The sequence below is a fragment of the Anastrepha ludens genome, chromosome X (assembly GCF_028408465.1).
Source record: "Anastrepha ludens isolate Willacy chromosome X, idAnaLude1.1, whole genome shotgun sequence".
Classification (NCBI taxonomy): Eukaryota; Metazoa; Arthropoda; class Insecta; order Diptera; family Tephritidae; genus Anastrepha; species Anastrepha ludens.
This window is the reverse complement of record NC_071503.1, coordinates 30,720,929-30,741,488: the sequence shown is the minus strand read 5'-3', so window position 1 is coordinate 30,741,488 and position 20,560 is coordinate 30,720,929. Positions and strand designations below refer to the sequence as shown.

General features: G+C 33.5%; 7 pseudogenes; 4 read left to right on the top strand and 3 right to left on the bottom strand.

Annotated features, from left to right (window-relative positions):
• The first annotated feature begins 558 nt into the window (after positions 1–558).
• Positions 559–1,258, top strand: LOC128869287 (NADH-ubiquinone oxidoreductase chain 4-like; annotated as a pseudogene).
• On the top strand, positions 1,212–2,639 carry LOC128869879 (NADH-ubiquinone oxidoreductase chain 5-like; annotated as a pseudogene).
• A 3,320-nt stretch (positions 2,640–5,959) lies between these two features.
• On the bottom strand, positions 5,960–6,647 carry LOC128869282 (cytochrome c oxidase subunit 2-like; annotated as a pseudogene).
• A 97-nt stretch (positions 6,648–6,744) lies between these two features.
• LOC128869285 (cytochrome c oxidase subunit 1-like) lies at positions 6,745–7,454 on the bottom strand (annotated as a pseudogene).
• On the top strand, positions 7,429–7,959 carry LOC128869878 (NADH-ubiquinone oxidoreductase chain 6-like; annotated as a pseudogene).
• Positions 7,960–7,975: 16 nt separating this feature from the next.
• Positions 7,976–14,608, top strand: LOC128869286 (cytochrome b-like; annotated as a pseudogene).
• Positions 14,609–14,616: 8 nt separating this feature from the next.
• Positions 14,617–15,956, bottom strand: LOC128869280 (NADH-ubiquinone oxidoreductase chain 1-like; annotated as a pseudogene).
• Between the last annotated feature and the right edge of the window lie 4,604 nt (positions 15,957–20,560).

Sequence of the window (20,560 nt, the reverse complement as noted above, 5' to 3'; positions counted from 1 at the left end):
TTAAGATTAGAATATATTGTTTTAAGTTTATTTTTTCTACTGTTTATTTATTTGAATTTAATAGATTTTAGAAGATATTTTAGTATGATATTTTTAACTTTTAGTGTTTGTGAAGGAGCTTTAGGTCTTTCAATTTTAGTATGTATAATTCGAACTCATGGAAATGATTATTTTCAATCATTTAATCTATTACAATGTTAAAGTTAATTTTTATAATAATTTTTATTATACCTTTTTGTTTTATTATAAATTCATTTTGAACGGTTCAAAGTTTACTATTTTTGGTAAGTTTTATTTTTATTTTAATGAATTATTGTACACATTATTTTGTAAATGTTTCTTATTTTTTGGGGTTTGATGTTATTTCATATGGATTAATTTTATTAAGTTTTTGAATACAATAACACTTATGATTACTTCTAGTGAATCTATTAATAAATATAGTAACTATGAGAATTTTTTTTAATTAATGTATTAATTTTATTATTATGTTTACTTTTAACTTTTGGTAGAATAAATTTATTTATGTTTTATTTATTTTTTGAAAGAAGATTGATTCCTACTTTGTTTTTGATTTTGGGGTGAGGGTATCAACCTGAACGTTTACAAGCTGGTATTTATCTTTTATTTTATACTTTATTAGTTTCTTTACCTATGTATATTAGTAGGAATTTTTTATTTATATAACACTTCAATGACATTAAACTATTATCTTTTGATAAATTATGTTAATTGTTATGATTTATTATATTTATCTTTAATTTTCGATTTTTTAGTTAAAATACCTAAATTTTTGGTTCATTTATGATTACCAAAAGCTCATGTAGAAGCGCCTGTTTCTGGTTCAATAATTTTAGCTGGAGTTATGTTAAAATTAGGTGGATATGGATTATTACGAGTTTTTCTTTTTTACAAGTAAGTGGTATTAAATATAATTATGTTTGAATTAGAATTAGATTAATTGGGGGTGTTTTAATTAGTTTAGTTTGTTTGCGTCAAACTGATTTAAAGGCTTTAATTGCTTATGTTTTAGGAGGTCTTATAACTTTAAGATATTTAGGATTTTGTGGTTCTTACACATTAATAATTGCTCATGGGCTTTGCTCTTCTGGGCTTTTTTGTTTAGTTAATATTACATATGAACGGTTAGGGAGCCGAAGTTTATTAATTAATAAGGGTTTATTAAATTTTATACCTTCTATAACATTATGATGGTTTTTGTTAAGAGCTTGTAATATAGCTGCACCTCCTTCTTTAAATTTATTAGGTGAAATTGTTAGTTGATCTTGACTAACAATAATTTCTTTACCTTTATTATCTTTCTTTAGAGCTGCTTATACTTTTTATTTATATGCTTATAGTCAGCATGGTAAATTATTTTCTGGAGTTTATTCGTTTAGAGGAGGTAAAATTCGGGAGTATTATTTATTAATTTTACATTGATTTCCTTTAAATTTATTAATTTTGAAGAGTGATATTTGTATAATTTGACTTTAATTTTATTTAAATAGTTTATTTAAAATATTGATTTGTGGTGTCAATGATATGATTTTTAATCATTTTAAATCGTTAATTAAGGATTTTTTTATATTTATTGAATGAGAAGTAGTTAGATTTAATTCGTGTAGAATTCTTATAACTTTTTTATTTGATTGAATGAGTTTATTATTTATATCTTTTGTTTTATTAACTTCTTCTTTAGTTACTTATTATAGAAAGGAATATATGGGGGGAGATTTAAATATTAATCGTTTTATTATATTAGTTCTTATATTTGTTTTATCTATAATATTATTAATTATTAGTCCTAATTTAATTAGAATTTTATTAGGATGAGATCGATTAGGATTAGTTTCTTATTGTTTAGTAATTTATTTTCAAAATGTAAAATCTTATAAAGCTGGTATATTGACTGCTTTATTTAATCGAATTGGTGATGTTGCGTTTTTATTGGCTATTGCTTGAATGTTAAATTATGGAAGTTGAAATTATATTTTTTATTTGGAGACAATAAAAAATAGAATTGAAATAGAAATTATTGGTGGATTAATTATATTAGCTGCTATAACTAAAAGAGCGCAAATTCCTTTTTCATCTTGGTTACCTGCTGCAATAGCAGCTCCTACTCCTGTTTCTGCCTTAGTTCATTCTTCTACTCTTGTTACTTCTGGAATTTATTTGTTAATTCGGTTTAATATTTTATTGTGTAATTCTTGAATAGGTCAAGCTTTACTTTTATTATCTGGGTTGACTATATTTATAGCTGCACTAGGAGCTAATTTTGAATTTGATTTAAAAATTTATTGCTTTATATACTTTGAGTCAGTTGGGTTTAATAATAAGAATTTTATCAAAAGGATTTTATAAATTGGCTTTTTTCATTTATTGAGTCATGCTTTATTTAAAGCATTATTATTCATGTGTGCTGGAGCTATTATTCATAATATAAATAATTCACAAGATATTCGGTTGATAAGGGGATTAGGAATTTATATACCTTTAACTTCTGGTTGATTTAATGTTGCTAATTTAGCTTTATGTGGTATACCTTTTTTAGCTGGATTTTATTCTAAGGATTTAATTTTAGAAATTGTGTCTTTGAGTTATATTAATATATTTTCTTTTTTTCTTTATTTTTTTTTTTTCTACTGGACTAACGGTATGTTATTCTTTTCGGTTGGTTTATTATTCTATAGCTGGTGAACTAAATTGTGGTTCTTTAAATATATTAAGAGATGAAGGATGAATTATGTTGCGTGGTATAAGAGGGTTATTGATTATAAGAATTATTGGTGGTAGTATGCTTAGATGATTCATTTTTCCGACTCCTTAAATAATTTGTTTACCAATTTATTTGAGATTATTAACTTTATTTGTTTGTATTAGTGGTGGATTATTAGGTTATTTAATTTCCAATGTATCTTTATTTTATTTTAATAAGTCTTTAAATAATTATTTAGTAAGTTATTTTTCTGGTTCAATATGATTTATACCTTATATTTCTACTTATGGCGTAATTAATCCTCCTTTAGTTTTAGGTAGAATGGTTTATAAATCTTTTGATCAAGGGTGATCTGAATTTATGGGAGGACAGAATTTATATAATAAGTTGGTTGAATATTCTCAATTAGTTTATTTTTTACATAATAATAATTTAAAAATTTATCTTTTATTATTTGTTTTATGAATTACCTTCCTTTTTAGATTTTTTTTCTTATTTTATTCAAGTAGCTCAAATTATAGAGTATAACACTGAAGATGTTGGGGTAATTATTTAATTCTTGAATATAGTGAATAAGTTTTAGTAAATTAGGAATTTACTAAATAAATAGATCTAACTAAATTTTTTTATATATAATATTTATTTAGTAAAATTATATATCATTATGTAAATATATGTATAAATATATATATATTATAAATGTAAAATAACTTATTTGAAATAGGCTGTTTTCATTGAATTTTGCTTATTATTTTTAATATTTAAAAAGTTTTTAATTTATTTTAATAAATAATTGTTTATTATAAAATAAAATTGATTAGTTCTATTTATAAATTAATTTAAATAATAAAATTTAGTAATTTATAAAAAAAATATTTTTAATTTTACAATGAAAATGTAATGTTTTTTTAAACTATTGTATATAAATAGAAGTATAAATGGAATTTAACCATTAAAAGATAAAAGTTAGCAGCTTTTTCTTGAATATCTTACTTCCTTAATTGGAAATTAAATTTCAGTTCTATCATCAACAGTGATATGCCTCTTTTTGGCTTCAATTAAATTAATAATTAGGAATTTACTAAATAAATAGATCTAACTAAATACTAAATTTTTAGAATAAGGGTAGTAAATTACCTAAAATTAGGTCGAAACTAATTGCAATAAATGGCTTCATATTCGTTTGTATTTATAAAACTAATAATTCGGAATTTACTAAATAAGTAGATCTAAGATAGATTGAAAATTCAATACTTTTTGAATGCAAATCAAATGTTATAATTAACTACAGTCCTATTTAATTTATATTTTTTATATGTTAGTCAGATCAATTTAATATACCTTGGTTTCATTCGTGGTATAAACCAATAATTAAGATTATAATAAAAATAATTGATGTAATTGTTCATATTATAATGTTTGATAAGTTAATAATTAAAATTATTGGTAAGATTAATGCAATTTCTACATCAAATATAAAAAAATAATTGTAATTAGGAAAAATCGTATAGAGAATGGAAGACGTGATGATGATTTTGTACAAATCCGCATTGTTGAAGCTAAAATTATTACAATGCTTGTAATTGTTATTAAGGTTAGAGCTATAATAATAATTGAGAAAATTATCTATACTACTAATTAGTAGACTTTATGATTGGAAGTCAGATATACTTTATATATTATATAGATACTGTAAATATTAATTATAATATTTTATTACCCTCCTCATCAATAAATTGAAATGTATAGAAATAATCAAACAATATCAACGAAATGTCAATATCAAGCGGCTGCTTCAAAACCGAAATGATGTGTTTTTAAGATACATAGCTGTATTTAATAGAGGAATTTGGAATGGGTTGAAAGGTTTAATTCCCGCTGGTGGTCATGAAGCTCCTAATTCAATTGTTGGAGATAATCTTTTGTGAAAAAAAGCTCAAAAGAATGATACGAAAAATAAAACTTCTGATAAAATAAATAAAATTATTCATCGTAGACCTAATGTTACAGGTAGGGTGTGTAATCCTTGGAAAATTCCTTCACGAGAAACATCTCGTCATCATTGATAGACAGTTAAAATAGTAAAAATACTACCTAATAGGAATAATGAAATATCCTATTGATGGAATCATTTAACTAAACCTGAAACTGTGTTATTGCTCCAATAGCTCCTGTTAAAGGTCATGGACTATAATCTACTAAATGAAATGGATGATTAGCGTGTGTTGACATTAATTAAATTAATTTACTTCTCTAGAGTATAAAGTACTTAATACTGCAAATACATAGGATTGAATAATTGCTACTGCTGATTCAAGCACTAATAAAGCAATTTGGGCAATAATTAATAGTGAAATAATAGCATATGATAGTGATGGACCTATATTTCCTGGAAGAGTTAATAGGAAATGACCTGCAATTATATTAGCTGCTAATCGTACTGCTAGAGTTCCTGGTCGAATTAAATTTCTAATTGTTTCAATGCATACTACAAATGGTATTAAAATTGCTGGTGTTCCTTGGGGAACTAAATGTGCAAATATATGTTGTGTATGATTAATTCAACTATAAATTATAAAACATAATCATAAAGGTAAAGCTAATGTTAAAGTTAATGTTAAGTGACTTGTACTTGTAAAAATATAAGGGAATAGTCCAATAAAATTATTAAATAAGATTAGTGAAAATAAAGAAGCGAAGGTAAAAGTTGATCCTGAATGTCCTGTAGATCCAAATAAAGTTTTTAATTCTTTGTGTAAAGTTAATAAAATTGAATTTCAGAAAACATGATATCGTTAAGGTATTAATCAATATGTTGAAGAGATCACTATTAATCCTAAAAGGGTTCTTATTCAATTAAGAGATAAATTAAAAATACTTGAGGTAGGGTCAAAAACTGAGAATAAATTTGTTATCATTTTCAATTAAGAGGTTGAGTGGAAGATTTTTTAGTTGAATCAGATTTAGGGGATCGACAAATTACAGAGTAGTAATTTATTATTCTAAAAAGTATAAATGTGATAGAAAAAATAATAAATAAACTTAATCAACCAGTTGGAGCTATTTGTGGAATTAAAGAATATTAATAAGTTTAATAATTTTAGTTTGACAAACTAATGTTATAAATTTAACTAATTTTGTATTATTATTAAATGTTATTTATAAATCATTGGAAGTAAGTACTAATTTACTATTGAGTGGTTTAAGAGACCAATACTTGCTTTCATTCATCTAATGATGAATTTACTCTATTTGTAATTCATTTAATAAAATGGTTAACAGGAATACTTTCAATAACAATAGGTATAAAACTATGATTAGCACCACACATTTCAGAACATTGACCGTAGAATAATCCTGGTCGATTTATTAAAAAATTAATCTGATTTAATCGTCCAGGAGTTCCGTCTACCTTTACTCCAAGAGCGGGTACTGTTCATGAATGGATTACATCTACAGCTGTTACTAAAATACGAATTTGCGAATTTATTGGTAAAATAACACGATTATCAACATCTAATAGTCGGAATCTATCTGCTGTTAATTCATTTATTGGAATTATATATGAATCAAATTCTACATTTATAAAATCTGAATATTCATAACTTCAGTATCATTGGTGTCCAATAGCTTTTAGAGTTACTGAAGGTTCATTAATTTCGTCAATTAAATATAAAAGTCGTAAAGAAGGAAAAGCAATAAATAATAGAATAATAGCTGGTAGAATTGTTCAAATTACTTCAATAGTTTGTCCATGTAGTAGATTTCGATTTGTGTATGAATTAAAAAATAATTTAAATATTAAATAACCTATTAAAGTTGTGATTATTACTAAAATTATAAGAGTATGATCGTGAAAAAATGATAATTGTTCTATTAAGGGAGAGGCACTGTCTTGAAGGCCAAGGGCTGCTCATGTTGTCATTATATAAATAAATAATTAGGTATTTTATATTTATAGTTCTAATAAAAGTGAAATACTTTATATATGGAGCTTAAATCCATTGCACTAATCTGCCATATTAGAAATTAGTTAAAAGTGGCAATTCAGAATAACTATGTTCAGCGGAAGGGGTATTTTGAAGTCATTCAATTGATGAACTCAGTTGTATAGGGTAGATAACTTGTCGTTGGGAAATTATACTTTCTCAAATAATAAATAAGAAAAATAAAACTCCTAATAATGAAATAGAAGATCCAATAGTTGAGATAATATTTCATGTTGTATATGCATCTGGATAATCTGAATATCGTCGAGGTATACCTGCTAGTCCTAAGAAATGTTGGGGGAAGAATGTTAGATTTACTCCAATAAATATAATAATAAATTTACTTTTTAATCATCTAGGGTTTATATTTAATCCAGTAAGTAAAGGGTATCAGTGAATAAATCCTCCTACTGTGAATAAGAAAACAAATCCTAGAGCTCATAATATTGCTGGTGAATAATTTAATTGAATTCCATGGACTGTAGCTAAGCAACTAAAAATTTTAATTCCTGTTGGATTAAAAACAAAAAAAAATACTCCTATTAAAATTAAAAAACAAGGTAATCCCCAATATAATAATATTAACATTAGTTTTAATAGTTTAACAAAAACATCGGTCTTGTAAATAAAAAAAAAGAATAAATCTTTTAAAACTTCAAGAGAAAAGAAATAACTTTATCATTAATCCCCAAAATTAATATTTTAAATAAACTACCTCCTGATATTATACAACTAACTTTATATTCCACAACATTAATCTCTAGTCTTATTTTCATTCAAATAAATCATCCATTAGCAATAGGACTAATATTATTAATTCAAACAATACAAATTTGTCTTCTAACTGGATTAATAGCTAAAAGATTCTGACTCTCATATGTATTATTTTTTATTTTCCTAGGACGAGTGTTAGTGTTATTCATCTACGTTACATCCCTAGCATCAAATGAAATATTCTCCCTTTCAATGAAAACAGCCTTCTCATTTATATTAATTTTCATCTTATTAATAGGTACCAGATGATTTATAGATAAATCATATATTTCATCCTTCATTCAAAATAACGAAATACAAACCATGGTTAACTTAAATATATTTACAGAAGAAAATTCTTTAAATCTTCATAAATTATACAATTATCCAACAAATTTAATTACTATTTTATTAATAAATTTCTTATTAATTACATTAATTGCAATAGTAAAAATTACTAAATTATTCTACGGACCCCTACGATTAATAAATTAAACCAAAGAACAAACCTTTACGAACCCAACACCCCTTATTTAAAATTACAAACAATGCTCTAGTAGATCTTCCAGCCCCAATTAATATTTCAGCTTGATGAAACTTCGGGTCACTATTAGGATTATGTTTAATAATTCAAATTATAACAGGACTTTTCTTAGCTATACATTACACAGCAGATATCAATTTAGCTTTCAATAGTGTTAATCATATTTGTCGAGATGTAAATTATGGTTGGTTATTACGAACTTTACATGCTAATGGTGCATCATTTTTCTTCATTTGTATTTATCTACATATTGGTCGAGACATTTATTACGGCTCATATCTATTTACACCTACATGATTAGTAGGAGTACTGATTCTATTTTTAGTTATAGCAGCAGCATTCATAGGTTACGTTTTACCATGAGGACAAATATAATTCTGAGGAGCCACAGTTATTACAAATCTATTATCTGCAATCCCTTACCTAGGTTAGGTTAGGTTAGGTTAGGTTAGTATGGTTGCCCAGGGAGTGGGCACACTTGGACGAACAGAGATTCGTCCTTTGTGATACCATTGTCAAGGAAGTGAGGAGAGGGGAAGGACCGATGAGGTGCAGGGAGAGGGCGGGGAGAGGTGGTGATGGGAAGGTTAGGAGCGTGCGGATTATGAACGATGACTATGTTTGCGTCAACCGCTTAATGCTGCTGATGAAACTCATCAGATTTTTAATGTCAGCGCCAGCTATCTCAGCAGGCGTGGCAAAGAAGTAAGAGCCAAGATGCCTGAATCTTAGCCCCGCCAGGGCAGGGCAGCTAAGGAGAAGGTGCTGAGATGATTCCACCTCATCCTCCATACATACAGCACAGAAAGGACTCGAGATGATTCCAAGTCTCACAGCATGCATTCCTCGCGCATTGTGTCCTGTGAGAGAACCCACTAGATTGGAGAGCTGATATTTTGTCAGCCTCAGAAGCTCACCCGAGCGCCTTCGGTCCACACGTGGCCAGAAGGATTTCGCGACTTTGCACGTTTGTGCATTTTCCCAGCGCTCGCTGAGTTTGCGCGATGCCCATCTTTCCAGAAGCAGACCGCAGGTAGTCAGGGGGATTCCAATTTTCTCCCTCCGCGGGGAAATCACCTCACATGTCCCTTGTCTAGCCAGCTCATCCGCCTCACAGTTTCCCGCAATGTCGCTGTGACCGGGAACCCAGATGAGGCTGATGTCAAAGAATTCGGACGCAGTCGAAAGTGAGGTCAAGCATTCCTTGACCAATTCCGAATGCACCGTCATAGACCCGAGGGCCCTTATTGCCGCTTGGCTATCGGAGTAAATATTTACCTTCTTGACTGCTAGTACACGTTTGAGCAGCCAATCAGCTGCCTTCTTGATTGCGGCTACTTCTGCCTGGAACACACTGCAGTGGTCCGGTAGCCTGAATTTTAGTCTGACGGGGAGCCCTTCGCAAAAGACTCCTCCGCCAACCTTTCCTTCCAACTTCGATCCATCCGTGAACAAGTTCACCAGGCCCTGCCCCCAAGTGTAGCCCCCCGTCCACTCTTCCCTTGACGGGATGTGAGTGGTGAATGTTCCGGTTGGACTAAATGAGGGTATACACTGGTCTGTTGACAGAGGGATGAACTCAAAGTTTCTAAGGATGCTTGAGTGCCCATAAGGGAGATTGAGCTTATAGCTCCAGCCCCTCAGTCTGATTGCGGTACGTGTAGCGGCAGTTCTGCCTGCGATATCTACGGGTACCACATTTAACATTGCGTTGAGCGCCAGAGTAGGAGTCGTTCGAAGCGCCCCACTGATTCCAATGAGTGCCGACCTCTGAACTCTTTCCAGCTTCTTCACCAATGTCGTCTTCTCTAGTGAGTTCCACCAGACTATGACTCCATATAACAAGATAGGCTTTACAATGGTATTATACAGCCAGAAAACAACTCGAGGCGAGAGGCCCCACCTTTTACCAATTGCGCCCTTGCACCCATACAAGGCGATTGTTGTCTTCTTCACCCTTTCCTCAATATTGGGCTTCCATGTAAGCTTGCTGTCAAGAATAATAAAAAGGTACTTCACCTTGTCAGAAAGCATCAGAGGAGCGCCCCCTAGTGAGGGAAGTTGAGCTCTGGGTATTTTATATTTCCTCGTAAATAGGACGAGCTCCGTCTTAAGAGGATTCACCGACAGGCCACAATCCGTTGCCCATCTAACAACTGCATTCAGATATCCCTGCATCAAGTTGTACAGAGTATCCAAAAATTTTCCTCTAACAATTAGTGCCACGTCATCCGCGTAGGCAATTACCCTGCAGCCTCCCTTCACCAGCTCCTCCAACAGATCATTTAGAACAACAACCCAGAGGAATGGTGAGAGAACCCCACCTTGCGGAGTGCCTCTACTCACCTGCCGGTGGATGGAGATACCGCCCCACTCTGCCGTGACAGTTCTGTCGCTAAGCATTTTGTGGATAAGTCTTATAAGGTCGGTTTCGACCCCTAGTTTACCTAGAGACCTGGTAATTGCTTCCGGAAGGACGTTGTTAAAAGCCCCCTCAATGTCGAGGAAGGCGCCTACCGCAAACTCCTTTTGAAGAAGAGACTCTTCGATTTCTTCCACGATTGTGTGTAGGGCAGATTCCACCGATCTACCCTTGCAATAAGCATGTTGAGTATGCGACAGTCGACCACGAGGAATTTCGCTTCTTATGTGCAGGTCAATCAGTCTCTCAAGGGTTTTCAGTAAGAAAGATGAGAGACTAATTGGTCTGAAGTCCTTAGGGGAGACGTGCGAGCTCTTACCTGCCTTGGGTATAAAGACAACCCTTACGGCCCTCCATGATCTTGATATGTAGCCCCTGGCTACGCAGCTCGCATAGATGGGGCTCAACCAACGGCATGATACCTCCACAGATTTCTTTAGTTGGGCCGGAATGATGCCGTCAGGACCAGGAGACTTGAAGGGCCTAAAGGAGTCAATGGCCCAAGCCAGGCGACGCTTATCCAGCAACCAGCCCCGGTCCGGAATGCAAGTTGAAATGCTATCCAGGCCGGTGCTGCTAGGTGCTGGGCTCGTCGGAAAATGGGCGTCGAGAAGTAACTTCAGTGACTCCTCGCCGCTCATCGCCCAACGCCCCGATTCGTCTCTTAGGTACCCCAAGGGAGCGGAACTCTTCGTGAGTACTCGTCTAAACCTGGAGGACTCATGGCAGCCCTCTACGCTTTCGCAGAAGCTTCTCCAGGAGTCCTTCTTAGCCTTCCTAATTTCGGACTTGTATATTCCTAGCCCTGCTTTATACAGTTCCCATCCCGAGGGAGACCTAATTCTTTTAGCCCTGTTAAAAAGGCGTCTGCATGAGGCCCTAAGCTCAGATAGCTCCGTTGTCCACCAGGGCGGTTTTTCCTTCCTGGGAAAAACTGTTATTGGACAAGAAGTTTCCAAGGCCGTGTTGCAAGCAAGAGGTGAAAGTTTCCACCAGTTCGTCGATCGTTTCTTCCGATAGATCTAGATTTCCTCCCGGTGCCTTGGGGAGTAAGCTCAGCAAATTTCTATAATATGCATCCCAGTCCGTCCTCCTCAGGTTCCTGTAGGGGGATCTTATTGGACGAGTTTGAGTGAGAGAGAACTGAATGTACCTATGGTCCGAGAAGGAATGAGTGTTTAGCACCCTCCAATCGGAGATTCGGTTTATCAGTGAGGAAGAAGCCAGAGTAAGGTCAAGCACCTCTTCTCTGGCTGCGGTAATAAAAGTGGGGTCCTTACACCTGTTACATATAAACAAGTCCTCGTTTAAAATATAATCAAAAAGTGACTCACCTCGTGCATTGATGTTAGAACTTCCCCAGCAGGTGTGATGGGAGTTCGCGTCAGTGCCTATGATAACGCCGATTTTCCTGCGTTTTGCTTCAGCCAGAGTTTCCCTTAGCAACGCCGGAGGTGGTTCCACCTCGTCATCGTGTGCCATATATACGGACATCAGCCATAGCTTTCCAGCCGGGCCCTCCAGACTCACCGTCACAATGTCTTCATTGCTGAAATTAGGCAAAATAAATGCGTTAAGTTCCCTCCTGATGAGTATACAGGATCTTGGTTTACCTGTCCTGCTATACGCCACCAGTTTGTAGCTTTTCGTCCTGAGCCCAGAAATGCCGTTGCTGCTCAGCCACGGCTCCTGAATCAGGACTATATCAGCTCCACCTTGCTCAAGGTGGATAAGTAGGTTGGCGGACGCCGCCTTAGAGTGCTGAAGATTTATCTGAAGAATATTCATCCTCCAGGATCCTCTCCATCACCTCCAGGACGGCGTCTCGCTCTCCGAGGCCAGAAGCCTCTCCTCCCCCGCCCTGTCGAAGAACGACCCGATGCTTATGACGGACCCCGGTAAAGAGCGGACGTCATCAGCATTGTCACCCTCCGACGTGACGGAATCTACCTCCATGTCCACAGGAGCTTCCTCTACTGTGGGCCTTGCTTCTCCCAGCACTTCCGGATGTGCGGGGGCATCTCCTCTGGCATCGGTTTGGTAGACCTTAAGGACTACCTTCTCGAAGCCATAGTTGATGACCCCCTTTGCTTCAGCAAGAGGACTGAGAGACTCTGCATTCAGCAGAATCAGCGCTTGCCGATAGGATCCCTCAGTCTTCTCCACCTTAACCACCCTCCAGTTGTGCGTGGGAAGTTTGGGGTTACAGTAGCGGAGGATTTCCTCCATCTCCTTCGAAGCAGAGGGTTCGGAGGGGAGCCAGACACGTGCTCGCGGACACACAGGTAGATCCCTTCTGTCCACTACCTTCAGCTTGGCTCCCTCCCATACCTCTCCCACCAAGGCTACTGCCGCCCTATACATCGAGGCTGACCGTTCGTCAGCGCAGACGATTCTCTTGTAGGAACCGTAGTGCCATCCGGCACTTTCACAGCTTGGAGGTGGTCCAGGGTTTTCCCTCACCACCTTCATGAATACGGCAGAGATGGCGGACGCTACCCTCTTCCACTCCTCCCTAGAGATAGCGCCGTCTTCTCTACCGCTGTCCATCACCCCGAGAATGATGGAGCCCGCCTGCTTAGCGACTTCGCTAAACGATTTTGGTGGGCCACCACCAATCTTGGGTCTCTTCTCTTGGGAGACGTCCTCCTCCTGGGAGCGTTGCCTTTTTACTCCCGAGCCCGGGTGTGGAGCGCTCGCTTCCACTCCCTTTCCGCTGCCCTCCTCTGCTCCTCTGACCACCTTCCTGGCCCACTCGAGCGTCTGAGAATGCCTCTCAGATAACTGAGGGTCATTCTGGCCACCGTAGCGCTCTAGGATCCTGGTAGCCATACGAAGGTCAGAGAAGGACCGCTTACTCTGTCCAGGCTGCCGTTTAGGCTTAACGGAGGGCCCTCGAAGAGATACCCCCGAAGTCCCCGGAAAGCTAGGTGAAAGTCCTTTGCTGGTGCTGGCTACCCCATCCAGCGCCACTGCTCCAGGAGTCGCAGACGGTTCCGTCTGTGATCCGCTACCTATTAAAGGTGGGTTCCCACCTTTAACCCCCGAATTTATGGAGAAAGTCGGTTCCGACTTTCCCCCGGTGTCCCCCTTGGTCACTGCCCTACTCGTCGATTCCGACGACTTACCCCCACTAGAGACTACCCCCCGGGGCGTGGGTTTCTTGGGAGGTGATTTCCCTCCTCCAGTCCAGAGAGAGGTAGCTTTGGGGTTCGGTTCCGAACTCCCGCTACCCCCTGAAGCTTTCTGCAGGGTTATTGTGTTGTTATTGTTTGTTGTTGTTGTGTTTCTGTTTTTGTTATTGTTATTGTTCATTGTTGTTGTTGTTGTTGGGTCCCCACTCGAAGCCGCTATCCAAACCCGTAGTGTGTAGTCGTCCTTAAATGGTCCCATGGTTGTCTGTGCCATAGCAGGGAGGCCATGCGAGGGTTGACGCATGTCCTTATGGGGCATGCGTTCAGAGCCAGACTGGACACAAAGACGGGAGTCGTCTCAACCGCACCTACACCGCCAACCCAATGGCTACGGATTTGGAACGTACTCCGAGGCCTGCCAGGGTTTTAACGGGACGGGGCAGTCACGTCATTAGCCCATCAGCCATTTCTGCTGAGTTTCACCTCAGCATACTCAGGTGACAGAATGCCGCGACTACCAGCACAGGGGTCAGAAAAAGTCGAAAAAGTAGTGAAAAGAATTTGTCCAAATCCGAAAAAGCGAGGGGGGGTCGTCATCGTTCAGGAGGCCGTTGAGGCCACAGATCATTTAGCGCTACCCAGGTTGCACCACGCGGAGGCGATCTGCCCTACACCCCAAGGAATACCTAGGAATTGATTTAGTTCAATGAGTTTGAGGAGGATTCGCAGTAGATAATGCCACTCTTACCCGATTTTTTAAATTTCAATTTATTTTACCATTTATTGTATTAGCAATAACATTAATTCATTTATTATTTTTACATCAAACCGGATCTAATAACCCAACTGGATTAAATTCTAATATCGATAAAATTCCATTCCACCCATATTTTACATACAAGGACATTGAAGGATTTATTGTTATAATTATAGCACTTCTATTATTAACGTTAATTAACCCTTATTTATTAGGAGATTATCAGGATCATCCCTTCCATCCCTGCTAATCCTTTAGTAACACCAGTTCATATTCAGCCTGAATGATACTTTCTATTTGCATATGCAATTTTAGGTTCTATTCCTAACAAATTAGGAGGAGTTATTGCATTAGTTTTATCAATTGCAATCCTAGCAATTTTACCATTCTATCATTTAAGAAACTTCCGAGGAATCCAATTTTATCCTGTAAATAAAATTCTATTTTGAATTATAGTAGTTACTGTAATTCTATTAACATGAATCGGAGCACGACCTGTAGAAGATCCTTATGTACTAGTCGGACAAATTTTAACAGTAGTTTACTTCTTATATTACATTATTAACCCAGTAATTAATAAATGATGAGATAATTTAATTAATTAATTAGTTAATGAGATTGAACAAGCATATCTTTTGAAAACATAATATAGGAACAAAAATTTCCTATTAACTTTACTAAAATCAATTAACAATATATAATATATCAAAAATAACTTAACTCCAATAAAAAAAAATAAATAATTTAAAGGAAAAGGTAAAAAACACTTTCAAGCTAAATACATTAATTTATCATAACGAAATCGAGGTAAAGTTCCACGAACTCAAATAAAAACAAATGAAATAAAAACCAATTTTAAATAAAATACTAAATTAAACAAATCACAATCAAAAAAAATAACACAAAATAATATACTTATAAATAAAATTCTAGCATATTCAGCTATAAAAATCAAAGAAAATCCACCACTTCTATATTCAATATTAAACCCAGAAACTAATTCAGACTCACCTTCAGCAAAATCAAAGGGTGTCCGATTAGTTTCAGCTAAACAAATACAGAATCAAACAAGTCTAACTGGAAATATAATAACGGCAAATCAAATATAACTTTGGTAATAAAAAAAATCTAAAATATTATAACTTCCAATTAAAAAAACAAAAGATAGTAAAACTAAAGCCATTCTAACTTCATAAGAAATAGTCTGAGCAACAGCCCGTAATCCCCCTAACAAAGCATAATTAGAATTAGATGATCAACCAGCAACTATAACAGCATAAACTCCTAATCTAGTACAACACATCGAAAATAAAATTCCTAAATTAAAAGAAAACAATTTAACAAATAAAGGAATACATAGTCAAACAATTAAAGAAATAAATAAAAAAAAAATAGGAGAAAAATAGTAAGAAATATAATTTGATAAAAGAGGATAAGTTTGTTCCTTAGTAAATAATATAGCTTAATTGCATCACAAAGAGGTTGAGGAATTCCTATTAAACCAACTTTATTAGGACCCTTACGAATCTTAATATAACCTAATACGTTACGTTCCAAAAGAGTTAAAAAAGCTACTCTTACTAAAACACAAATTACCAAAATTAATCTACCAACAAAAGATAAAATTATTTCCATAAAAATCAAGTACTATTTGTAGTATAAACTAAAACTATTAAATTATTAAATAAATTCTAAATATATTGCACTAATCTGCCAAAATAGTTTATTTATATTAATAATATTCTATTATTTAAAATATAATTATTTTAATATTTGGTCCTTTCGTACTAAAATATTACAATTCATTAAAGATAGAAACCAATCTGTCTTTCGCCGGTCTGAACTCAGATCATGTAAGGATTTAAGGGGGAAGTCTACTGTGAATTTTTCAAAAAATCGATTTTTTTTTATTAGCTTAAAAAATACTTTGAACCCTCTTAAATAAGGTACAATATGTGTTACAGCTGGCTAAATTTTTCTTCGTTGAAATTTTGACCTTTTCCCGAAGCGCTCCAAAGCTTTAAACGCTGAAAACTGAAACTTTAAACGCATTTTTCTCGAAACTAAGTTTTTGTATACGGTGTACACGATATCTCGAGTTCTGATAAATGAATCAGCTTAAAAATTTAATTATATATTCTCTGTAATAGTGTCTCTCGTCTGACATAGGATTTTTTTGATATCGTTATTTGTTAAATTGTTATAAACAATAGTAACATCAATTTTAGGCAAAAAAAAAGAAAAAAATTTCAAGAATTTTTTTTTCAACGCCAAAATTTTTTATCGACACAATCCTACGTCAGACGAGAGTCAATACTATGTATATGATAACAATATTTTGTTTTTTTGTTTTAGATCACCGAAACGTAAGATTTCATGTACACCGTTTAGGCACCTAAGAAAAGCGGACCTGCGCTTGCAGAAGTGCCACAGCGGCCATTTTGAATATTTTGACTTAAAATTTTTTTTTCAAAAACTTAAATATATAATAAAGATAAGAGTTTAAATAGATTTTATGTACGAGCAATATTTTGTTAGAAATAAAATCCGGAAAATAAGCCTGTTTTTTCCCTTGTCACAGTAGACTTCCCCCTTAAAAGTCGAACAGACTTAATTTTTGAACGGCTACACCCAAAATTATACACACCAACATCGAGATCGCAAACTTTTTTGTCGATATGAACTCTCAAAAAAAAATTACGCTGCTATCCCTAAAGTAACTTAATCTTATAATCACTATTAATGGATCAATAATTCATAAATTAATGATTTTAAAAAATTAAAAGTTCATCAAATTTTAATATCACCCCAACAAAATAATTAATATTAAAAAAATAAAATAAATCAAAAAAATTTAGTTAATATTAAATATAAAGATTTATAGGTTCTTCTCCTCTTTTAATAAAATTTTAGCTTTTTAATTAAAATATAAAATTCTATTATAAATTTATATGAAACAGCTTATACCTCGTCCAACCGTTCATACCAGCCTTCAATTAAAAGACTAATGATTATGCTACCTTTGCACAGTCAGAATACTGCGGCCATTTAAAATTATTCAGTGGGCAGGTCAGACTTTAAATATAATTCAAAAATACATGTTTTTTTTAAACAGGTGAGTATAAATAAAATTTGCCGAGTTCTTTATATAAGCTTTTCAATATAAAATATTTTAACAATACTTAAATATACTAATTAATTAAATCATTATTACTTTTTATCTAAGATTAATAAAAAAATGTTTATAAATTCAATGAAAACAAAATTAAATAATGTACCTAAATTACAAAATAATTTATAACAAACTTATAAATGATTGCTAATTCTATGCATACATTTTAAATCAATTATTCAATAATTTTTATATTTTATTTTAAAGCTTATATCTTAAAATATTCAAATTAATAAATTTTTGAATTTAAAAAATAAATTAAACATTAAAAATTTGTAAATTAAATTTATTTCTAAAAAAACTAGATACCATTATAAACGAACAACTCTTCATTTCTAATAATTTATTTAAAATAATTTTGACACATTAACTTTAATAAATTATTAACTCTTATAAAATCGAGATTAATAAATAATTATTAATTATTTGATCATCCCTGATACACAAGGTACAATATACTACAATAAATTTTCTTTTTAATTTAAAGCTTTTCAATTTATTTCAATATTCTTTCACAATACATAATAAACTATTATTAAAATTATTTTTTCACTAAAACCTACTAAAACATTATTTTATATAATTATTTTTAATAAATTAAATTAACAATAAAAAAAAATAAATAAATAAATACAGTCGAACTTCTCTACAGTGAACTTCCATATAATGAAGCTCTCCTTATAATGAACTGGTTTCGAAGACACTGCTTTTTCGTTCTACTTTCGGTGTATTTTTGTCTCCTTATAATGAATTTCTATATAGTGAAGTTTTCTATATAATGAACAAATTTTACAGTTGGAAATTCTAGCGTCCTAAGTTTTTGTCTCCATATAGTGATTTTTTTCAAAAGTTTTCTGTTGCAAAAAATTACAGTTAGATGTGGACAAACTGTAATGAGGGGAATCCCAAAATTAAAACAGAAATAGCTGAGCTATTACAGTTTTATTCAGTGATTGAAGTTAAAATGAAAAAAAATTTATTAATGATTAACAAAGTTAATGAAGGAAAGAAAAAAAAAAGATATTGCCAATGAATTCGGAGTTCTTCCCAGCACTTTATCAAATATTTAAAAAAATAAGGAAGTGATTTTAAAAAATGCGGAGGATTTGGCAGTAAATACCAAACGCAAAAGACTTCGACCTTGTCATTTTGAGGATATTGACAAAGCAATGCTGAAATGGTTACTCGTTGCACGTGGTAAGAATCTCCCTTTATCTGGACCATTATTGAAGCAAAAGGCCAAAGATTTTGCGGTAGAACTAGGACACCACGAATTTGGGGCAAGTACAGGTTGGTTAGACAAGTTCAAAAGTCGGCATGGCGTTATTCAAAAGACATTATGTGGGGAAAGTGCTGACGCCAACATAGAAAACCGTGATGAATGGGTAACGAACGTCGAAATTAATTGAAAATTACAACATTAAGGACATTTTTAATGCCGACGAGACTGCTTTGTTTTTCAAATGCTTGCCAACTAAAACACTGGCATTCAAAAATGAAAAATGCTTTGGTGGGGAGCAAAGCAAGGAGAGAATAACTGTCCTGGTGGGAAGCAATATGACTGGATCAGAAAAGCTAAAATTGCTGGTAATCGGAAAGGCCAAAAATCCGAGGTGCTTCAAGGGAATAAAATCTTTAGGTGTCGATTATGAGTTTAACAAAAAAGCATGGATGACCAGTGAGATTTTTACGAAATGGATTGTAAAACTCGACAAAAAATTTTGTGATCAAAACAGAAAGGTGTTGTTTTTTGTTGATAAATGCACTGCCCACCCTAAAGATGTAAGAGACAGGTTGAGAAACATTCATCTCGCTTATTTTCCTCCCAACATGACTTCGTTACTGCAACCAATGGACCAAGGCATTATCTACAACATGAAACAACATTACAGAAAACGAATTTTAACGAATATATTGACTCAAGTGGATGAGGGAAATTCTGTTATGGCCATAGACTTGCTGCAAGCAGTTCGAAATCTTAGCAATGTATGGAATGTTTATGTTAAACCAGAAACAATTGCCAACTGTTTTAAAAAGGCTGGATTTTCAAAAGATGCTATGCAGATTCCATTTGAGCATTGGGATGAAGAGGACCTTCTTTCAATATCGGATTTGGCTGCTTTACAGTCTTCATTTAAAAAACTAGCAAATATCGAAGCATCGTTTGATGACTACGTAAGTTGATAATGGTGTGCAGACTTGGGACAACCCATCCGAAGAAGATATTCTCAACAGCATTTTTGAAAGTCGCGGAGTTCCAGCTGAACCTGGTAAGCATTTATCTTTTTATAGTCAAACCAAAATTTAATATGTAAATATTATTTCAGATAACGATGAACACGATTTGACCGTTGAAGAATTGGCAGAAACTGAGGAGGCATTACCTACGTTGATACAAGCTGCTTCATCCATTAGCGTAATTAGAACCTTTGTGGAAATGAGGAGTGACGTGCCGATTAATGTTTTCAACTCTCTACATGATTTGGAAGCTTTTATTGAAAATGAAAAATGGAAGACTGCAATTCAAACCAAACTCACTGATTATTTTAAATAAAATTACATAAACAATCAATGTTTCTTTATAATGAAGTTTCTATATAGTGAAGTGATTTTCAGGTCCCGTGCGAATTCATTATACGGAAGTTCGACTGTATTAAAATTCAATTTATATTGATTTGCGCAAAAATCCTTTCAATGTAAATGAAATACTTTACTTAATAAGCTTTAAAATGTCATTCTAGAGGCACCTTCCGGTACATCTACTATGTTACGACTTATCTTATCTTAATAGTAAGAACGACGGGCGATGTGTACATATTTTAGAGCTAAAATCAAATTTTTAATCTTTAAAATTTTACTATCAAATCCACTTTCAAAAAAAAAATTTCAAATTCAAATCCATTTAAATACATTTATTGTAACCCATCTCTACTTAAATATAAGCTACACCTTTTAATAAAAATTATTGAAAATTATTACTCTAATAAGATATTCTAATAACGACGGTATATAAACTGAAAAACAAATTTAAGTTAGGTACGTCGTGGATTATCAATTACAGGACAGG